The following is a 22,103-nucleotide window of genomic DNA, read 5'->3' as shown; positions in this document are numbered from 1 at the left end:
GCCATATGAGAAGAAAAGAGAAACGTAACATCATGAACATTTCATGTATGTTTAACAAACGATGCCATATGAGAGGAAAAGAGAAACGTAACATCATGAACATTTCATGTATGTTTAACAAACGATGCCATGAAATGTATGAGAGGAAAAGAGAAACGTAACATCATGAACATTTCATGTATGTTACATTACAAAAAAAAATCATATGCAAAATGTGCACCAGAAGTCGAGGTCATCAATCGATTCATTTTCGTTGCCTTCGTCACAACCAATATCCGTGCACTTTTTGTGAAACCACCTAGGACAGTGGTCACAGCCAACACACTCGCCTCCTTCAATTGATTCCGCTGTGAAATTCTGTCTGCATTTTTGGCAGACGTTCTCATCTATTCCTTTCTTTGCTGTTTTCCTCTTTGTGTCTGCTCTGTCAGTCTTCCTGTTGAAAAATGCCATCATTTGATCCCCAGTAAGATGCTTAGATGGAAAGTCAGCCCTAGTTTTCTTTTGTCATCGTTTTTGAATCGTTTTCCTAATTTTGGATATTTGAGTGTTTCATCAAATGATGACGAACTCTTAATATTTTCGTTAGTTGATGAGGAAGGTTCTCGATCGCTGTCAATGGTTCGCTGATCCACCGATGGTGGATTCAAGTTTTCTGTCAAAACAGCATTAGCTTTTTCTTGTGTTTTCCAAATATCGTAGACGGCATCGTTTAAAAGGTGAAATCCCTCAACCAATCTCGTATTGTAAATATTGACCTTTTCTGGAGATAGTGCGTCCTCAAACATTCTCAAGGCGGTTACCTCTGGTGGGTCATTTAGAATTTTATGTGGAGACCTTGCCTTAAGTTGTATAGTTGCTGAGGCAGCATCGTCCCATGACGTGGAAGGGGCTAGCTTTTCTCCTTTGATAGCATGCGCATTAAGTGGATATATACCAGTGGCACGGAAGCCATTGGTAACATTTGAAGGTTTTAGGGCTTCAAACCAGGCATTGTTAATTACGGAAGAAAATGACTGTTTGGTCACTTGCTGTCCATTCTTAGAATCCCGGAAAATCTTAACATGTTTTTTCCATGCTGTTTTAAATGGCTTAAAGAAACTAACATCAAGTGGCTGAATGATATGACTGGCATGTGGTGGGAAACAATGAAGGTAAATCCCCTCATTCCTACACAACTTACTGATCTCAAGGTCAATGTGAGATGAATGGCCATCAAGAAGAAGCAATATTGGCCTCTTTTTCGGAATGTTAGCAACAAAATGATTGGCTATCCATCCATAAAAAAAGAGGATTATTAATTCACCAGTTCTCACTACAACCGAAATAAGTTCCAGGAGGTGCACCAAGAATTGGATTATATCGAAATCGTTGACCAGGAAATATAAGCATAGGTGGTATGACAGATCCAACTGCATTGACACAGGCACCCAGAGTAATCTGAGTTCTATTCTCGTTCACGATGCTATACAGTGGCTTTCCTCTTATACCAATGACATTGCCGGATTTTGGGCAGAGAGAAACACCGCTTTCATCGAAATTATATATCCGAGACCCATCCTTTAGCAATTCTTCTCCACCATCCAGGTTCGTTATCTCTCTCTCAAAATTTGCAAACCATGTACTGATGATATCTACTGACGTACATAGAGCCCTAGGCATCGACAGATTTTCTGTAGATTTAATTACAAGGTGCGGATGGCGTTTCATGAATAAATAAAACCAATCTTTGCCAGGTCTATTTTCTTTAAATGGGGTCTGCATTTCGTCTTTGTTGAGGCATCGCTGAACTGTATCTAATAATTCTTGTTTTGTTCGCCCATAACCAATTTTTGCCATATTCTCTACCCATGTTGTTAACTGTTCCTCAATCTCTAAGCCAAGTATGGGCTGTGGGCCACTCTTGGCTCCGACAACAGACCTTTCTGCCAATTTGTCTCGTAATGTGGCCTCTGGGATGCCATAAACACGTGCTGAAGCTCTTATGCTGTTTCCTGATGTAGCTAGTGATAGCGCTTTTTTAAGGCATCGACTGAATATGACCGCCTATATGGACCACGTTTTTTCCTAGAATTTAAAACTTTTTAATTGGTACATGAAAAAATATTCACGTAGATGTCGTTATTGAAAATATGTTCAGATTCAATTTTCAAACAACAAAACTAAAGCTCATGTCTACAAAAGGATATCCGTGCCTAAAACCGTGTTAAAAGGACGCTGTGTCTTGATAATTTAAGCCTGATATTCAATACAAGTTAAAGTAAGATTTGTAACTTTAGTGATGAATAAGTGATAACTCCTTTAGAATATATCATTAAGTGACCAACTCATGTGAATTGCCTAGAATATCAGCTGAAGTTGCAGCTTAAAATTATATGAGTAACTTCATTTAAGATCACTTAACAATTTGAGTAAAAAAGAAAATATGAAAATACGAAAATTAAATCTAATTTATCATGGTCTTACGTATTATTCTGCGAACGAATCATCACGAAAAATGAAAAACGATTTTTAATTCAGTCCTTTCAGTCATTTGAATATAATTCATTCTTTCACAGTTCCATACCTTGATTTTGTTGTAACTAGTTGTTGAAAATTAAATCTAATAAAGAAAAATGTTTAATGACTCGGTGGAAAATTGAAAGAATCAAACAGTTTGGATGAGAAATTGAATGAAAAAATATACTCTCATTGCGGTATACCTTAAATTGTTCGAGAATGAAAATAATAATGGCCTGTTTGTACGCTGTACACGGAAATCTGTATTTATCTGAAAATGAAGCTTTCATTATTATTTACATTTTGGTCTTGTTTTTGACATTTAGGCCTACGAATAAAATTATCTAGTTTTTATTTCTGAGAAAAGAATTGGAAGGGACAACTATCCAAATATACAGAAAAAATGATGAGGAAAAAGACAAAATGTAAAACATTTCGATAATTTATTAATAATGCGTGAGCTCGATAATCATATTAAATATTGAATTATATTTTTCAAATATTTCATTGGTGGATAAATATAGTTTATAACCCGTGAAAACTAATACCGTATCACAGAATGTTTTACATTACCGGTACTGCGCGAAAACTGACGCAAGCTCAGCAGGCCTATTTAATTGCCGCGGGTGAAATCAAACACTGCGCGAAAACTAACTCCGACACGTAGTGAAACTAAATGGTGAGATGGTTCCTCCAAATGTTAACATTTCACATCGCCCTTCTTGCGCATAAATTATCTGACGTCACGGGCACTTGCCTCTTTAGCATTTTGACAGTTGGGCCGGTCCACGAGTTGTTTCAAGCATCAAATCATGAATTATAACAAGTTTGGTGATGGATATCATATACCACATGGTTCCCACGGACCTTAAGAACGAGTAATTGATAAATATATAATAAGAAACATTGATTTTAAGTATGAATTTGAACTTAAAACTCACCGCTTTCAACTTCGAACGTCCGCAGACAATAATAAACAAACGCGAGAACGGATGATCGATGAAAGTATAGGCCATGACACCACAGTAACGATCATTTCAAACATGACAGACGCATTTTCAGTTACTTTTACTGATCCCAATGGTAGTTCGCACACGGCCAAAAGTAGTGGTAGATTACACCAATTGCGATTTTTTCTGGCAAAAAATAGGGGCGCGCCGCGTACGCCCCGTCTGGATCTGCCCCTGTCTTTTCTCTGATTCAAATGAGCTAAACAGTGTAAAGTTGATATAAAAACAATGATTTATTTGCACTGCATAAAAAAAGATAACTAAAACGATCCTAGGGGTACCCCCATACAATCCCCCCCCGCCCACAAATTTGAGATACAGGAAAACAATTTGTGATACTAAGTATTGTGATATCAGTATCTTAATGAGACACCTGTCCAAGAAAAATAAATCTACTCCTGTTTAATTAACCTTTGGATAAATTTTATTTCATCTGGATCCGCCACTGCGTGTACACGGACAGTTCACGCGGACGCGCTGCTGCAAAACCAATAATATCCCTGTGACAAAGATACTTAGATAATGATACAATGATTGGAAGCGCGATGGCGAGTCAGGAATACAGAATCCGAGCTCAACCAAGAGGATTTTTTAACAACATTATGCGATTTTTTCTGGCAAAAAATAGGGGCGCGCCGCGTACGGATCCGCGTCTGGATCTGCCCCTGTCTTTTCTCTGATTCAAATGAGCTAAACAGTGTAAAGTTGATATAAAAACAATGATTTATTTGCACTGCATAAAAAAAGATAACTAAAACGATCCTAGGGGTACCCCCATACAATCCCCCCCCCCGCCCACAAATTTGAGATACAGGAAAACAATTTGTGATACTAAGTATTGTGATATCAGTATCTCAATGAGACACCTGTCCAAGAAAAATAAATCTACTCCTGTTTAATTAACCTTTGGATAAATTTTATTTGTTTAAATTTTGAATGATTTTATTTTTTTATTATAGGTCTCTAATCTCATTAGAGAGTTGAAGTTGTTGGAAGCAATGACAATAGAGCACGCTGTGTTAAAATATGGCTACCAAACTGTGATGCAGGATTTAAAGATATTGCACAGCATTCCATCGGCTCTCCCTCAATCAGTCACAAAATCGTTGCTGGAAAACATTTATGATGAGAACCTTGTAGTGCCTATAGGTATTAGAGCAATTCCCACGAGAGTGTGAATCATCACATTCCCTAAACGTACTTGGACGGCGAATTTCGACATTGTGACGAATTTCGACATTGTGACGAATTTCGATATTGTGACAAATTTCGATATTGTGACGAATTTCGATATTGTGGCGAATTTCGATATTGTGGCGATTATAGACATTCGATATTTCGATATTGCGGCGAATTTAATTTAATTTTAATAAAATATATAATTCAATCTATGTTAAGTGACATATTCTTCAGTTATCATTCATTACCTTCTGGTTTAAGTTTTTTCGCTCGGAGTTTTATTGGCGAATTGATAGCAAGTGCATCGAAACCTGTAAATATAAGATAAATACTAATGATAAATATGTATATAAATAACAGATGCGTAGTAATTAGAGAATTTTCATCTCTTTCTACAAAACTATGCATCATTAGAGTACGGGTATGAGAACTTTCTTACCTAGATCCTGGGCATCATGTAAATCGGTAAAAATTCTGTCATCCACATTCTCGACTGAAGTTTTTACTGTGTTGTTTTCTTCTTTGCTTTCGTCCAAATTCTCGACTGTAGTTATTACTGTGTTGTTGTTTTCTTTGCTTTCGTCCAAATTCTCGACTGTAGTTATTACTGTGTTGTTTTTTTCTTTGCTTTCGTCCAAATTCTCGACTGTAGTTATTACTGTGTTGTTGTTTTCTTTGCTTTCGTCCAAATTCTCGACTGTAGTTATTACTGTGTTGTTGTTTTCTTTGCTTTCGTCCAAATTCTCGACTGTAGTTATTACTGTGTTGTTGTTTTCTTTGCTTTCGTCCAAATTCTCGACTGTAGTTATTACTGTGTTGTTTTCTTCATCTGCTGATATCTTATGACCAGTTGATTCTACAACATGAATCGGCGTCATTTGAACCAATACCCCTGCTATTTCGTTGTTGCTCTCAACCAAGGCTCTCTCAAGGGTATGTGGGTGATACGCATCCCTTTCCTGAATAAACACACACTCGAGAGCGACGAATCCAAGTTGATCGAACACACGCGATGAGTGACGTAAAACATCTCGTTTAGTAATGACGTCATTATCCGGTATAAACACGCGCTGAAGACCGATTTCATCGACAGATACAGTCCACTCCAGTCCAAGGTTTTTTGCGATAGGTACATCTGAAGAAACATTTTCGGATTTAGCTTCGGATTTTACTGCGAGCACCGAATAACACAACTTTAAAGCGATAGAGTTTGAATCCTTTCGATGGATCATTCACATCTGTAATCCATAGAAATCTAGTAAAGTCACTATCGGGTGTTTTCAATCGAATTTGCAAAAAGGCCTTTTCTATATCGGCCAATATCGCGACATTTTTCAGACGAAAACGCAACAATATAGAAATAATGTCATTCTGTAGTGCAGGGCCCGTTTCCAGACAATCATTCAAGCTGGCTGTGTTTTTCGCGACATTTTTCAGACGAAAACGCAACAATATAGAAATAATGTCATTCTGTAGTGCAGGGCCCGTTTCCAGACAATCATTCAAGCTGGCTGAGTTTTTCGTTTCTCGACAACTACAGTCATATACTATCCTGACAGGTGTTGTAGCCGGGTGATGTGCGAGATAGTGACATGAACCAGAAGGTAACTCATATTCGTCAAGTGGAACCTCTTCGATAAATCCGGCATCTTTTGATCGCGTATAATGTCGTAATGAACAATGTTCCAATTTCCACGGTAATGGTGCTACATAATGCTCACCATCAAACGTTATAGAGTCAATATAATCCTGTAGATTTATTTCACGTCTTTTCACAGTGTCTGGGTGTTCTTTACCAAGTGTTTCTATTGACCACAAACGCGTTATAACATCTGGAGCATCATCTGCTGCAATCATAAATTGCGATACTGAGTCTGTTCTATGTTTTATCGAAATTGGCCCCGATAACAAGTAACCAATCTTAGATTTGATAGCTACGGGTCCATTACCGCGTATGATGTCACCATCTACTATTTCCCAATAATGATCAGCGCCTATTAATAATGGGGCATTGGTCCGAGAAACTAGATAAGTAACTGAATACCTCGTCTTGAACGCTAACTGTTTGGATCTTCAAGTATATGTAGTGATTTACTCGCCATTTCCATTTTGTGTTGTAAGTTCTCCATATCATTTAATTATTCTCTTGTAAATTGATTTCAACCTACATGATTTGGAGAACCCTAACTGTCTGTCTCCGATTAATTATGATATTATGTTAATTTTGTCATAAAAGTTGTAATACTTTGACGATAAAGGTTATATATAATAACTGAACGCTGAAATTGTCATTGTCATTTAACGGGTGCGCTAGTTTAATGTTGCGTAGATGATCAAAGTTCGTAATCTCGGTAACGACATGATTACGGATAGGTGCGGATATACTAGGCACGATTAATACCGTAAGCGGAATGTTCTGTCCAGTATCAGTAACTAATTTCACATTAGCACGCTTAAATGTCCTAAATTCCGGATCCTTATTGAATGCTGCAATCGAAAGCGATTCTTAGCCATCGGCTTTAATTTCAAGTAAATCGGCCAATTCCTGTGTCATAAATGTGATGAGATCATCACACTTCCCTGGTTTACCTAACGATTCCAATGACCTGACATAATTCTGTATTTCATCGTAGAATTTACGTAACAATATAGTTTTATTTTCCGGTTTCGCTATATTCAGCAAAGCTTTCATATACGCATTAGTCAACTTAAAGTCTTGTCCGAAGCGATCTTTTAGAACAGATACAGCCCTGGAATAATTACTATTGGTCACAGTTATTCCTGATATGCATGAAAGAGCCTCGCCGGAAAGCTGACCCTTTAGATAGGCAAATTATTGACATCCGATAGACGATGATTATTATGAATCGACGACTCGTAAGTGTCCCAGAAATTTGCCAGTGCAGTATATTTCCATCGAACCTCGGCAAAACTAACTTTGCAGATTCACAAATGAATTTATTGGAAGTTTGTTCAGGAACGACACTTACTCCTGAATCCAATGATTTAACAAATCGTTCCACCTTATACACAGTTTTTTTCTGCTGTAAAATCAAACTCGTCAGTGAGTAGATCGGTTCGAGTTCTGTACAGCCAGAAGAGCAGATGGAGACTTGCATACGTCTCATAAAACATGTTCAGCGTTTCGCAACTTTTCATTTAGTCATTGATTTTTCTTTGTAATATCTGACACTTCTCACATACATAAAGGCCATTTTCTTTTTCGCCTGGTCTGAAATGAATAATTCATGATGAAAGGTAAGAGACCTGTTAAATGACAATGTAAGCCTTTCAGATCATCTATAAAGTGTGTACGTATAGTAGTGGTATCAAATATCTAACCCCTCGATTTACGTACAAGTTCTCCCATTCTTTTCGAAGTTTTGGTATGCCCCGCTTGGCCGTGCAAAACCTTTTTACTTAATCATCTTGGAACCCCAGACTCAGAATTGGGTTTTTACTGCATGTGCTGAACTTGAAGGACAGCAAATAAAGCAATTGGATGCATATGCTGAATGCTATACAAAGTACTCTTATCTGCATGAATATCCCAGCGAAGCAGGCATGGGCCATTGAAATAATACCACACAAAAAATTCCGGAAAATTCTGTATATGTAGGGTAGGAACTCTGTGCCTGCCTTTTCAAGAAGTGCTGCCTTATCGCCAGGATTTCAGTGTTTTTCAGGAATCAATATAGTAAAATAGTTTGACAAAATAGTTTCCATATTACTCTAATCATTAAGACATTCCGATCGTGAATTATTACTACTACTTGAACCTGATGACACAATACCACATTGTATTGCTGATTCGGGGGTTGCTGGGTACCTATACCGATCAAAAGCGCCTTCGTGACAATCTAAATGAGACTTCCTATCTCTCAAAAGGTCATCTTCTGCCGAATCCGTCGGACCATTAACCCCTCTAGGGTGTGACCTATCAATACTAATATTGTCACCCGAGCACGCCATATCAGCACGTACGTCCTGCAATTCAACCGGATCGCTAAACGTGACCCTCCTTTTTTTTATTTGCTCGTTAGTAGCCGACAACTGGGAATTGTCCCTCCAGATGTCCTCAAAATTTGATCCCCGATCGATATGAAAATTTTCACCTAACGACAACTGGGAATTGTCCCTCCAGCTGTCCCCAAAGTTACGATCTTGAATGTCATAAACGTCATCGGCGACCCATGAACGTGTGTGATGGCCGAAAAACCTATCTAAATCTAAAGACTCATCGTCATGAAGGTAATACGCAGTACCGTTTTCCTCGTATTCAAAATAATCGTCAACTGAATCAGCTAACATGTCGCCTTGATCAAATGACATGTCAAATATATTTTCCCTATTGTCCTCAAAAAATTCATCATAATAAAGAATATAATTGTCAATTGCCGGAATGACGTTGTCATATCTAACCCGAATATCACCACCAAAAATCACTCCTTATTGCCGAATCTGGCGAGGGCTCAGTTTACCATTCATTGTGCGACCCCACCCTTGTCGGTCCTTAGCATGAGGTCTCTGGTCGTTTCCCTGATTAAATGTTCGGTTAACCCCTTGGGGTTCTCGCCCATCACTCTGTGAACGAAACTGATCCCTACAAAAATATCGGGGACGGCTATTATCGCGCTGAAATGTGTCCCGTCTTGGTGAATTGCGCGATCTTTGTTGGTCATAACGCCGAGTTGGACAATTCCGGGCGTAATGACCGGGCGCGTGACATTGGTAGCACACTACCTGACCATCCTGTGACCTTTCTGATGGGCGGCTTTCACTATAATTAGTCCCTCTGCCGTTCAGTTGAGTAAGGGCCAAGTTTTGAGTGTCCATGATTTGGCGGAACATATCCCGTAGCTCACCCATGACGTCACATATCGCTTTATCTGTTTCGGTCCTAATTTGCGATATCTTGGGAGAAGACAGAGCCTTTCGTTGTTCAATGTGCTCAGCCATTCTGGCTGCTTCCCATGCATCCCTTAAAGTCGTTGGACGCTGCGACAACAGGTAGACTGAAATGTCAGGCCGAGAGTTATTGATCAATAACAATTTTTTTCTGGTGATCTGAGAATTTCAGACTCGATGCTAATCGATCAATTTCCTACGCAAACCTATCTACCGGTTGTGCCTCTCCACTGTCTCATAGTCGTTAAGGTAGATTGCTTAACCAAGGCTTTCAAGGTAAAATGCTTGAACAATATGCTCCCAGGGAGTGGCAATATTTCTACCGGTCGCATCGATACCCTGATCATTTCGAAGGTCATTAAATAAGACTAGGGCTGGGCCAGGCAAAAACCAATACCACTGTTTCGTTGAAACCCCTTAGATCGGCCAAACGGTCAAATCCTTTGAACCAATCAGAGACGCACTGGTCGTCTCGTCCCGTAAATTTAGGGAGCATAGAGATATTCATGAACGCCGTGGCTGTGTCCACCTGTTCGCGAAGGCCATAGAGGGCCTGCAGAACAGTGTTGTTGCTTACAGCGGGTCGTTCCCCTGAGCCACCCGCGCCTGCAGTGGTGGGTTTGAATCCCACGACGGTTCATGAATCCTGACAATATTTCAGATTATTGTGTGGTTGGTGGGTTCGAATCCCACAAACAGCGTGATTCGAAGCTTAGTGTATCGATTGGTCTATTTCCCAGGAAAACCCAGATACTATATTGAGTGAAAGTAAAGAAATAACGTGTTTTTAAAAAATTATGCGATTCCATCATTCTGCGATATGACAACACCGCAATTGATACACCGGTCACAATCCTAGTCGTTGATTAATAAATGCGTTGATAGGTCCCTGGCGAGAGAACGTGTCCGTGCACAAACCCAAATAACTAAGTATAAGTGCCGGAATTCTGATTGATAATAATAATAATAAAATGAGTTCTATTTACCTTAATAAGTTCTTTTATAATGTCCAGCGAAGAACACAATCCAGATCGTAGCTCTAATTTGAATTCTAGCCTACACACCTGTTGGTAACCGTCTTCCCGAACGAAACTCTTTAAACGAGGTCTTGAATATAACCTCCGAATCCATCTCTCTTCTTTCAAGACTGCGCACCCCTTTTATAGAAGGAATCGGTATTCTTAAAATTCCGACTCTCCCACTCAACTTTTGGCAAGGAGCAACAACCTAACTGTCATGACTGTTTTGGTCATGTAAAGGTAAGCCTTAATGATTCGCTATTCTAATTATTTGGAAAACTGATTTGCCAAACTAACTTTTCTTTTGCCAACCCTCCTGTCATGACGTGGAATGATTTACTCACTCCTTGCTTTTCATCGTTGAGAGAACAGCTATTCTTTGCGAATTACCAACAGACGTATACAACAAGAGAAACTTTAGAGAGCTAGTATCAACATTTTACACAAATTAATTTTCCTTTAAATGTAGCGATTATTAACATTTTGTTCTTATATAACATCCAGATTACTCAAATTAAATATATTTTCAAAACTTTAGTATTCGTCTCAAATTACGGTATCGCTCGTTTTTCCTTTTTTTTCCAATTATTAAAAGTACTTATGATTCGGAACTTCATTATGATCAATTCTCAAAATCATTCAATAACTGTTGTACTAATTTCATTACAATACGGGATAAAGCAAAACAACAATGTCGCCCCATACTTCCGTTTTTATTTTCATAGAAAGTAGTCGGGAGTATCATGAAGTAAGAGCGAGATCCCTTCACGAGCCACATTGTTAATACACCTCATTGTTCCGACCCAACCAAATACGGTTACGTCTATTCTTAAGTTTTATAAATCGATTCTGAATGTTCGCCAGATATCGCAGCAGAAGAACCGAGAAATAATTATTTTTACACCAGGCTGATTTATGGTCAGCGCCGATAGATTAAAGCATCAAACAACAACCTGCTTACTACATCGTTTGTTGTCTGACACCCATTAATAAACTCCAACGCATACAGGAAATCAACATTACAAACATTTCTAGCTACTACGAAATCTTGCTTCAGGCGACAATGAAGATTTCTTTTGAAAAGCTGTTAGCATTCGTCTAAGCAAGCTTTATCAACCAGAGCTTTTCATTTGAATATTTTCATCATAAATGAAACTTGTATTTTATTAATTCCTGATGACTTTAGTTACTTTAAAGCCCCGGATGACAAGATCTCTTTTTCGTTTGAACATCTTTTCGTTCGAAAAAATTTTTGTGTCAGAACTTTTTCGTTCGAACCGACAATTTTTATTCGGTTGTTTGCTCAACAAATTTGTTTGTCGGGACAAAAAGTATTTCGTTCGAAAAAAAAGTATATCGTTCGATCGAACAGAATTGTCTTCATTCGAACTTAATTTTTTTGTCGGAACATAAGTTTTTCGTTCCAACAAGTATATTGTACCATCGATTAGTTTTTTATTCCAAAGAAAAAGATGTTCGTGGAACTAAATAGTCTTTTATTGTTATAATGAGTAAACTTCATTCGATCAAAATAATCTTCTCACTCGAACACAAAGGTATAATATGCCCCTGGGGTTTCATATCCATATTATACCTTTTTAGGTTGAAGTTTATCTTCCATGTTTCTGACCATGTACGGGATAAACATGTTAAGGTCGTTTCGGAAATTTACTCGGTCCTGTACATTTCGGATTACTCTGTTAATTATTTATCAGGACTGTGAAGAGAAGACCACTTAGGATACTAACTTGAGCGACTTCACTAGTTAGATCTACTTATTTCCAAGAATAGACTGTTCTGTTGATTTCGGCCCCCGTTTTCGATCGGAGAACACAACTGAGCCATGTAAGCGACCCATCATTGATACCATTTCCTAGAGGCTTGTTAGAGTAATCGCTGATGTAGTGCCTTATCAAATGCTTTTCGAAATCCATGAATACTAAATAAGGCCTAACAATCGATTTTCCAGAGTCAAATAACCATATTGTCAAATCATTCATGGTTACAAATAAGCCCAATTGACTGTTTGTAGACCTTCATTTTATAGAACCGTGTTGACCGTTGAACATGATTCTAAATTCCCTTCACTTTCATAGCCTGGTGGGGCCGCGTCAGCATACACACATTCGTGTTCGACGCGAACAAGGCTGTGCAGAGAACCCGTTATCGCTGCTTTGCAGCTATATTTTTGAAATTATGATCTCTTTCTATTTTTGGAATTTAATTATTTTTTTTATTATAACGGGTATAATTATCTCATTCAAAATCTATATCATGATGCCCTTTTATATCCTTACCTTTCAATGTGAAATAGAAATCACCAGAACATAATTCTTCAATACCTTATTCTTGAATAATTATTTATGAAATCATTCTGGTAAATATGTTCTAAATTTAGACACATTACCTCTGAATCCTCCATATTCTACATGTTTTACTAATTTATCACCATATTCATTCATAATTGTTTTAATATATCTTTTATCAATTATTTCTTATACAATATTGATTCATAACATTTGTAGTATCTTTAATTCTATTTAGAAATGATATTAATAGAAATGAATGTTATTCTCACTTTGTATTTGTAACGTTTATTATGTAAATATTATATATATGAAATTATTAGTAGTAATTGGGAATATAGGGGTATAAATCGGAGGTTGAAAGGTTGAATTTTGTAAAATATGAAGAATATCATTAATTTTTAATCACAACCGTAACAAAATTTAAATTCAGATACGAATTCTTTTCTTGTCAGAACTAAAAAGCACCCCCAAATTCTTAAAACCCCCTCATCTCATCATACTTTGCTTAGGTCGTGGATGAATACACGTATTGAGAACTACTTAATACCGTATATGCCTATTGACCGATCCGTAAAGATCGATCGGGAGAGGCAGCAAAATTCCACCCAAAATTCTCCGCGGCAGCTAATACACTATATGACCACCGCTAACAATGTTCCTAGACACGTGTTAACTTTACGCCTGAGCTCCGGAACTGATAGAACGTGCCTCTGTGGTTCTGATTGGCTGGTTGCCTATGCGCTCAGGGGCGGCGCCACCAGCTGGGCAACAGGGAATCGCCTTTTATTTCTGTCGCAAAAATGTCGATGGGCAACTTCGCACATCTTTGTTATTTGCACGGATAGGGGAGAAGTGTGTTCCAGATAATAACTGATCTTGGTAAAAGTCCTAATAGCCTTTTTCTGGGGACCTCCCGATACTCCGACACGTCACCACTCCGAAGCCTCAATTCTCCGATGCCACAATATTCCGACACGATTCTATACTCCCATCCGTCGGTACTCCGATAATCACCAGTGTATCCTTGGATTATAATCTTGGTATTGGTCTAATGCTGCAGATATTATTTCTTCACTTTTTATATTGTTTGTCTGAATAATTTTGAAAAGGATGTCAATGCTATAAATGGTATCTTTTGATTTTCGAACATCCTTTTCGTGGACACTAACATTGTATTTATGTTCAAATCGTAGTTAAAGCTTGTCACGGTCGTTTCTTATTTTCGAAGGACATTACAAATGTAATCGTAATTGCCAGAACGACTATTTACTGTCACCCAACCTTTGACAAATACACATGTAGGCATGCACTAACCACTCACTGTAACGAGTCTTTGCTAAAATATCATTCAGTCAGTCTGTTTGTTCAGACAATATTTGACCCCTCTTTATCTCCATTTACAGATATTATTTTCTGTTGACGCATCCCTACAAGATAATGATAATGAAAACTAAATGTCTGGCTAGATAGCTCCTGTTTGCGAATGGGAACTGCAGTCAACCCCCGATATACCACCGACATCGGTGCAGAACGATTTTGGCGGTAGATAGAGTATGGCGGTATATCGGCAGGGTTTCCGTTCGTTTATGTACTGTGGTCCTATGCAAATACATTTACCAGGCAAAATGTTTCTACCTTTAGTCAAATTAACAACGAACCATTAAACACCTTCCTCGGCGCTTATTCTGAGAACGAAGTTTCTAATGATATGCATGGTACACCAAAGTTTTCCCGTTATGGAAAATGAATATATACACCAGTTTTGATTTTTTAAGGACATGATTTCATGAAACTATCGCCGCTTCGACGTATTTTCTTTACCGGGGATGCGATTTTTTCACAAGAGATTTTCGCCATTTTATTTGCATCTTTACCTTGTTTGTCATCACAATCCACGTATCGTACGTGCATGTACACTGGCTGCATCAATCGCGGCTGCCAACCTACAAAAAAATTTGCGTCAAATGCCCATCACTATTACAATCAATATCTGAAGTGTTCAACATGGGATTGCTCATCTATATCAAAAATGGTTTAAGTAGATGGATCTTAAATGATGGATTTTATTCCCATCCAAACTTAATGCAAAAATTTAGAATTTTCAATTTTTTCTTTACCGTATGTCAGATTGATATTAACTCGTCCATTTTGAGGATCTAGAAAAAAGTCCTTATCGATTCGATTCTTTCTTTGATGCTTTTTGAAGTGACCCAACATTTTATCCTTCCGAGTGTTTAGCACGATTGCAGCCTCTGCGGAGAAACAATGTATCATTTTTGGCCTAAGTTTTTCATTTAACTTCGTTCGGCTAAACAAGTAAACAAACATGAGACTCAATTGCCTCAAACTTTTCTCATTAAAAATCACCGTATACATTTAAAAAAACCCATTTAAAGAAATGTTTCGTAATAAAGTCTCGTCTTAAAAAATTGTTGATAACCACGCCAAAACTTTGAAATGACTGATGGAGTCGCCTTTCATTTTTTTCGAATAAGGCCCAAATCCGCCTTCATAGTTTAGTGGTTAAGGCGAGTATGAATTTCTTTCCGTGGACGTTTCAAACATATTTCAGTTCAGGTCACGTGGACGTGACTCGCGCACGTATTGGTTAACGCTTAGAGTTCATATTACATGTTTTACCAGATACCGGTTATACTATATGGAATATCTCGAGAATATGATCAGTGACAATTCTGCTGCAGTATGCGAACAGGTTGAACACTACTGGTAATTATAACTATAACCCTTACTGTAACTTCTTTAAGACACGAGTTTGCCAATGAAATGGTCACGGACAAAAGTTGTAATCTACTAAATCTGATACATACGATGCGTTTGACGGACACTGCCATTGTGTTGATTATTGCCATAAGTACTGTGCTAGCGCCATTTGCACCTAGAATGAATAACAGTGTAACTCATATTCGGATCGGTAAGTTATAAAACCCGGATGTTATTATCTATGATATTCAATGATCGGATCTATTTTATGTCTACTTTAATTTGGATCTATTTACACAATTGCTCCTTATTTTGACCCTGATATCAGTATTTTGGGATTCAATTCGACACCAAAACCGTAATTCCTACTCTGATAGTAAATCGTGTTGCATGTACGTAGGATCAATTCATACCCTGCGAAACATGAAACGGGTTTAATTTTGACTCAAAACCTACGACATCAGAGGGTTATTGCGCATTAGTCTGATATTTACAGGATCAGTGTGAAGTAAAACTTTGTCATTTCATATGCTTGTAGTTTTTAATTTGTTCAAGCAGCTCTGACTGTCGCACGTGCGGCAATTGCGACAGCGTGGATCCGTGCCTTCTAATAGAAGCTGGGGATCATGTTGGGGGGGGGGGGGTCGGTATATCTGGAACAAGTGACTTTCCAATACGTGTTATAATTATTAACTATGTTACTTATATCTTCAAGGCTTCTGGGTGTGGTTGAATTTGTGTTAAAGCTTGTGTGGCATGAAGCTCTATTGCAAGTTGATTGACTGTTAGAAATTAGCCCCTAATAATTTTCCAGGTATCTTTAGGATTTTTACATTTTTCAAATAAACTTTCATAAAACATCTTTCGATGTTTTGAATCACATGTTGAGAAGATTTTTGTATCTAGTATACTTGACCTTGTTTTGAGGCGAGCTGTAAAGTAAGAACCTTTCAAACAATCTATCTTTACGTTTTACTGAGTTTAACAATCCAGGCGTCACCCAAGGATACTTAGTGTTCTTGTACCTAGAAAGGTGTCTTGTCATTATGGGAAATGATTCTTCGTACAAAATCTTACACTTCTCAAAAAACTTATCGTAAGCTTCATTTGCATCATTTGTATCTAAAACATCATTCCAATCACAGGTTATCAATCTTCTCCTAAATACTCAATTGTTTCTGCACAGATCATTCTATAACTAATTCTCTCATTATTTTTATCCTTGTAAAGATTTTCCTTTGAGGAAACATTTGTAAAAAAAGGCAAATGATCCGATATGTCCATGAGTAAAACGCTATTACTGAAAGTAAAATCATGATAACAATTGGTAAATATATTATCAATCGAAGATAAAGAAAAATCCGTTACACGTGGGTTTATCGATGAGGGGTATGAATGAATTAGCGGTAACCTAGTTTAAAGTATTCTGTTGGCAGGTGAGAATTCGACTTCTGGAGATCAATGTTAAAGTCGCCTAGGATAAAACATTTTTGCGATAATGCGTTTATCTTCTCTAGTAAACTGGAGAATTCCGATTGAAAATCATTCAGACTATGACCGGGTGGTCGATAGCTTACACCAATTAGGAATTTCGAGTTGGTAGGAGTTATGATTTCTGCGGAAATGCTTTCAAAATTTGGGCTGGTGATCATCAAGTCCAGGCGATTTTTGAATTTGAAAATATTGTGAAGATATAGGGCGACGCCGCCGCGCCCCTTTGACTTTTAGATTTATTGAAACCTGGTATAGTATGAATGGATGACTTGTCATGTAGGATCTGTCCACGTTTCTGAATGGTCAATAATGTTGAAATTATGATATATGGAGTGTAAATAGCTAAAAAGATTATCACCATTTTTGTTTAAACTTCTGATATTCATATAAAAAGGCGAAAGTTTATCGTCACTTTTGCGATTCAGTGTATTCGCATCATATAGTAGGCGATTGGCTGCGAAACAGAGTCAACCATTGCAAAATCGGGATTTATCTTTTATTAGTAACTTACAATCCTCTTTCTGAAAAACCCGCAGATATGTAAAAAAAATTTAGCAAACCAACTAGATAATGATACCAAAAATAAGCATGATGGTTAACATTCCTACACCATCGAAAAAGGGTGCTAACGGAAAAATGCAAGGACAACTGGTATATACCATATTACAAAATAACCTATTTGGAACCATAGAAGAAATTCACCCTCGCAGATCAACAACCGAGACGGAGTAGTCGATACTGTCAGTTTACAGCAGGCGAAGACAACAACCGTATAGGCACTAACAGATAAAGTTATCCTAGATCGTTCAAGATTCTATCGAAATCCGCGTACGCCGTTCACATTGTATTTCGTTCCCCTAGTGATCACGGTAATCCCTCCGTCGTATGACCATGACGTACTGATGCTATCGTGGTTGTACAGGAATTTGAAGAAATCCGCTCGTCGTTTGGTGAGATCCTTACAGACGCTTATTCTAGTTCTTCTGAGGTTACTTCTAAGTTTAAAGATGCACTATTTGCCCAGATGTCGCACAAACTTTACGATTAATGAGCGCGGGCGTCGAGGATCAGAGGATCGTTTCCCAGTGAGGAGAGAATCCCACAATGATAATAAAAAGTCCGAAAATGAAACTTCGAGATAGTAGTTTATTTCAACGTTTCGACTATATCCTAATAGTCATCTTCAGGAATAATGAGATACTACAGAAATTATGAGATATATATACAATCCAGAGACAAAGAGACTAATTCAAGTAATCAGAGATGATACAAACTAAAGGAAAATTAACGTAGAAACAGTTACACGCTAAAATAGATTAAAGGGAAGCAAACTAAGGGGTAATTATAAACAACAATAGTGAGTATAAATATATATGAAACTTAAAGTCAGTAGTAAAAAGAAAGACAAACTAAGGGGCACTCAAATAAAAACAAAGGTGAATACAAGTTAAGTCAGTCCGAGAGTTCGTCCTGTAGCGATCTAGATGTATCGGAATGGGTGGCGAAACCAACATCGGTGTCGGTATAGTCGGTTTCGTTTTCGATACCGGCTCAGCTTGCGATTGTAAACGAGCTCACAATCTCTTGCGCTCCGGTTCGTTGGAGTTCGTGGAGCTAGTAGCCGAGCCTGATTTGTTTCGGGTTTGTTTTCGTGTCTGTCTGCCCATTGTTGTCGCACTTGGAAACCGCGTACGAGTACAAATCACCTTTAATGTAAGAACACAGTATATCATAATACATCGAGCGCCGCCATGTTTAAATGAAATATGTTAACTTATCCGAGTGTTTATCCATTTGATAAGAAACCAAATAGTTACTCGTCGGCGATAAAATCACATTGCGGCCGAACACTGGCAAAGTTTAACGATTCGTAGCTATACCTCCGAATTACACAGTTGATCTTCTTAGAAATGCATATTCTAACGGAGTCGACGAAAAGCGTGTCTGTCACCGGGACAAACCAAGTTGTTTTGATGGACCATAGACCAACAAATTTACCAAACAATTAATTCCTTCCCTACCCCTGAGCTCTAACCTGAGACCCTGATAACGAAGTTCGCATCTATATGCATGGTAAACCAAAGTTTTCCTAAAATGAAACGCGTTACGGAAAAAAAACAATACAGCAAATATAGATTTTCATGGACTTGATTTCATGAAATTATCACCACCTCAACATATCATAAGGTGTTCAATACAATCGCCGGGAACATCAACGGCTTGAACCAATAAATCGAACTACAGCCAATAATATACACGTGTAGAACTATTTTGAACTCTAACATTTTGGTATTAAACAAGAAAATTAACTTTAATAAATTATTTGACGCCTGCGAAAAAATGTAGAATTTCTGGGATAAGCTAATGTGGAATTGCAAATTTGAAATCGAAGTTTTAAGAAATTTGGGGAATTATGAGATTTGGTGATTGGATAGATGATACAGTCTTCGACTGGTCTAATTTAGAAAAAATTGTCAACTTGTGACCGACTTGGTTCGATCGACCGATTCACTTAAAATTTAGTGGTTTAATTTTTTCATTGAACATTGCCAATAATGATAACTTGCGACCGACTTCCATTCACTTGCCTTTAAGCTGGTCTGCAACTTCAGTGCCTCCATGGTTGAAGAAAGAGCTCTAGTGATGCCTGCTTCATCATGACTTCGAGCATATCGTGTAGCCAGCCGGTCCGGTCCTGGGGCCCGGTGTGGCTGTCACTCGATATCCTAGACTTGAGTCTGGGTTGAAGTAGACATTGTCATTTAAATAACTTATTCATGTTATTCTGTATGAATTACCCCTGTGTCTTTAGTATTTTCTTATTCTAAAATTTGTAACTTTATTGAATTTGGGAATTGCATCCCGGAATTTCAATTTAATATTGAATTGAATTGTCACCTTACACACATGCCATCAGTGGACGCGGAGCCGTATATGACAGCTACGCTATTATAAATTGCTAATCTCATGAAACCTGCATACCCCTAATATCGAACATATTTTCTAAAACATTTGAATATTGAAATTATTTGTTTACACGTTTTTATATAGACCGCTTGTAGCCGCCGATGAAATTCACGCCGGCCCTACTCAGATCGTAGATAGCTTCGTCATTCCACTAGCATCCCCATGTAAGGGTCTGACTTTTATATCAGACTACAAATCGTGTATACATCCGCCATTTGTCCGAATAATCCGATTTACTTATCATTTCTATTTATGCCTGCCGCTCCTGATATAATCATACATCCTTTACTATTACAATACGTCTTATCATGATATTCAATGCAATATAACATTTCGACGTTCAAATAGAGGTCATTTTATAATCACAGGGAGCCATTCTACATCTTTATCAATAATATTTTGCCAAATAGCTTGTATGTGTACACATAAACCTGTGACGTTTTGCACATCGATTTACGGTTGTCGTTTGTAAAATGACGCTGAATGGTTAACATTGTTTAGGTTTCATAATGGTAACGTTTTATAAGGCGTCAAAAAATCGAGTTAAATGAATTAGGAACATACATTGTGAAAAATTACTACATACAATGCAATACAATACAATACATGTATACATGAACTTTCATCTAGTTTTTTAGCCTCCCTCATCAGAAATTAGGCAAATCCCTCCTCTTGATAAACTCAGATGATCTTAAGGTTCATATATAGGGTGGACGTTACTTATCACCATATGCAGAATATGAGAAATTATGGATAGATTTTATTTGAATCTGAGAAGAAATGCGGGAGTTGTCTAAACGCACACTAGCAAACCCGGTGAATCCTCGCTTGCCGTAAGTTGAATCCTCGATTGCCACAGTCGGACGTAAAGTCCTCATCGAATCAGATAAATAACAATATAACGCAACCAATGCTTAGTGGAGACTGTATCATTGGGCTCTGTCACGTGAAACCGGGTACGACAAAAGACTCCCACAGCATTTCAGCACACGGGGTACACAGCGGCGGAGACCTTGGTCGTGGCCTCAAATCACACGTAACAGAACACTTGGTGGTTGTTTACAAAAATATTCGTTTCTCATGCATGTTATGCATTTAGACATATATTCAGAAAAGGTCGCAAATTCCAATTGATGTCATTGAAGTCATACTCATCATTGGCACGTTTGTGCAGAGCGATTTCAGGAAGATTTTCATTTTGGTGCCATTTGGTGATTTCTTGACGATTGGACCAGAAATACATATTTCAGAAAAATAGCAGGTACAATAGGCATTTTGTATCTGTCAGCCTCGATTCAGTTGAGCGCTCTTTGCAACCTTGAAAAAAACTTTCATTTACGGTTTTAATATAAACGAGATGTATTTCGAGGTTATACTTACAACGTTTGTATATACTGAAGTTGGATTCTCCATACCGAGATTATTAGTGAACATAAAAATCTGAGTGTACAATATGAGTTAACATGCTGTTTTGCAGAAATTTATTTCGATTTGATTGTCCAAGGTCTCACTAAAGCCAACATTTAACCATAAGTACTTCATAGGTTCTCCCCATAGCTCCTAGATGATAAATGTATAGAGGAATTATTCTTTCCGAAAGACAGTCCAAGTACGGCTGTCTAACTAGAAAATCCATGTCAGACGAAAACAATATGAACCAAAATGCACTGTAGATGTAAGGCAGGGACATGAATACGGTGTCTTCTGAGATCACCCTTAATTGTTAACTTGGCAGCATTCGTATGCACCCTAATACGTATTTGCAAAAGATTGCATTCAATTTCCTCAGCTAGTTCTGTTCTTCCCTGCTATTAGCGACACCATCGCTTCAAGTCTTTTCTTTACTGAGGATTGAAATTCTTCCCGATTTATGTGAAATGAATAATAGATTTGAGCTCAAATTTCATTGGCACCCGGCAGGTCAGATTTTATTTTTAGAATAATCATTTACTTGCTTTTAAAAGGGATCCGACCTTTATTTTCACACGATTTCAGCA

General features: G+C 37.8%; 1 pseudogene; it reads right to left on the bottom strand.

Moving 5' to 3' along the window:
* Nucleotides 1–452: 452 nt before the first annotated feature.
* On the bottom strand, nucleotides 453–4,749 carry LOC141910527 (uncharacterized; annotated as a pseudogene).
* Nucleotides 4,750–22,103: the final 17,354 nt, after the last annotated feature.

The sequence above is a fragment of the Tubulanus polymorphus genome, chromosome 9 (genome assembly GCF_964204645.1).
Source record: "Tubulanus polymorphus chromosome 9, tnTubPoly1.2, whole genome shotgun sequence".
NCBI lineage: Eukaryota > Metazoa > Nemertea > Palaeonemertea > Tubulaniformes > Tubulanidae > Tubulanus > Tubulanus polymorphus.
This window is presented reverse-complemented; position numbering and strand designations above follow the sequence as displayed.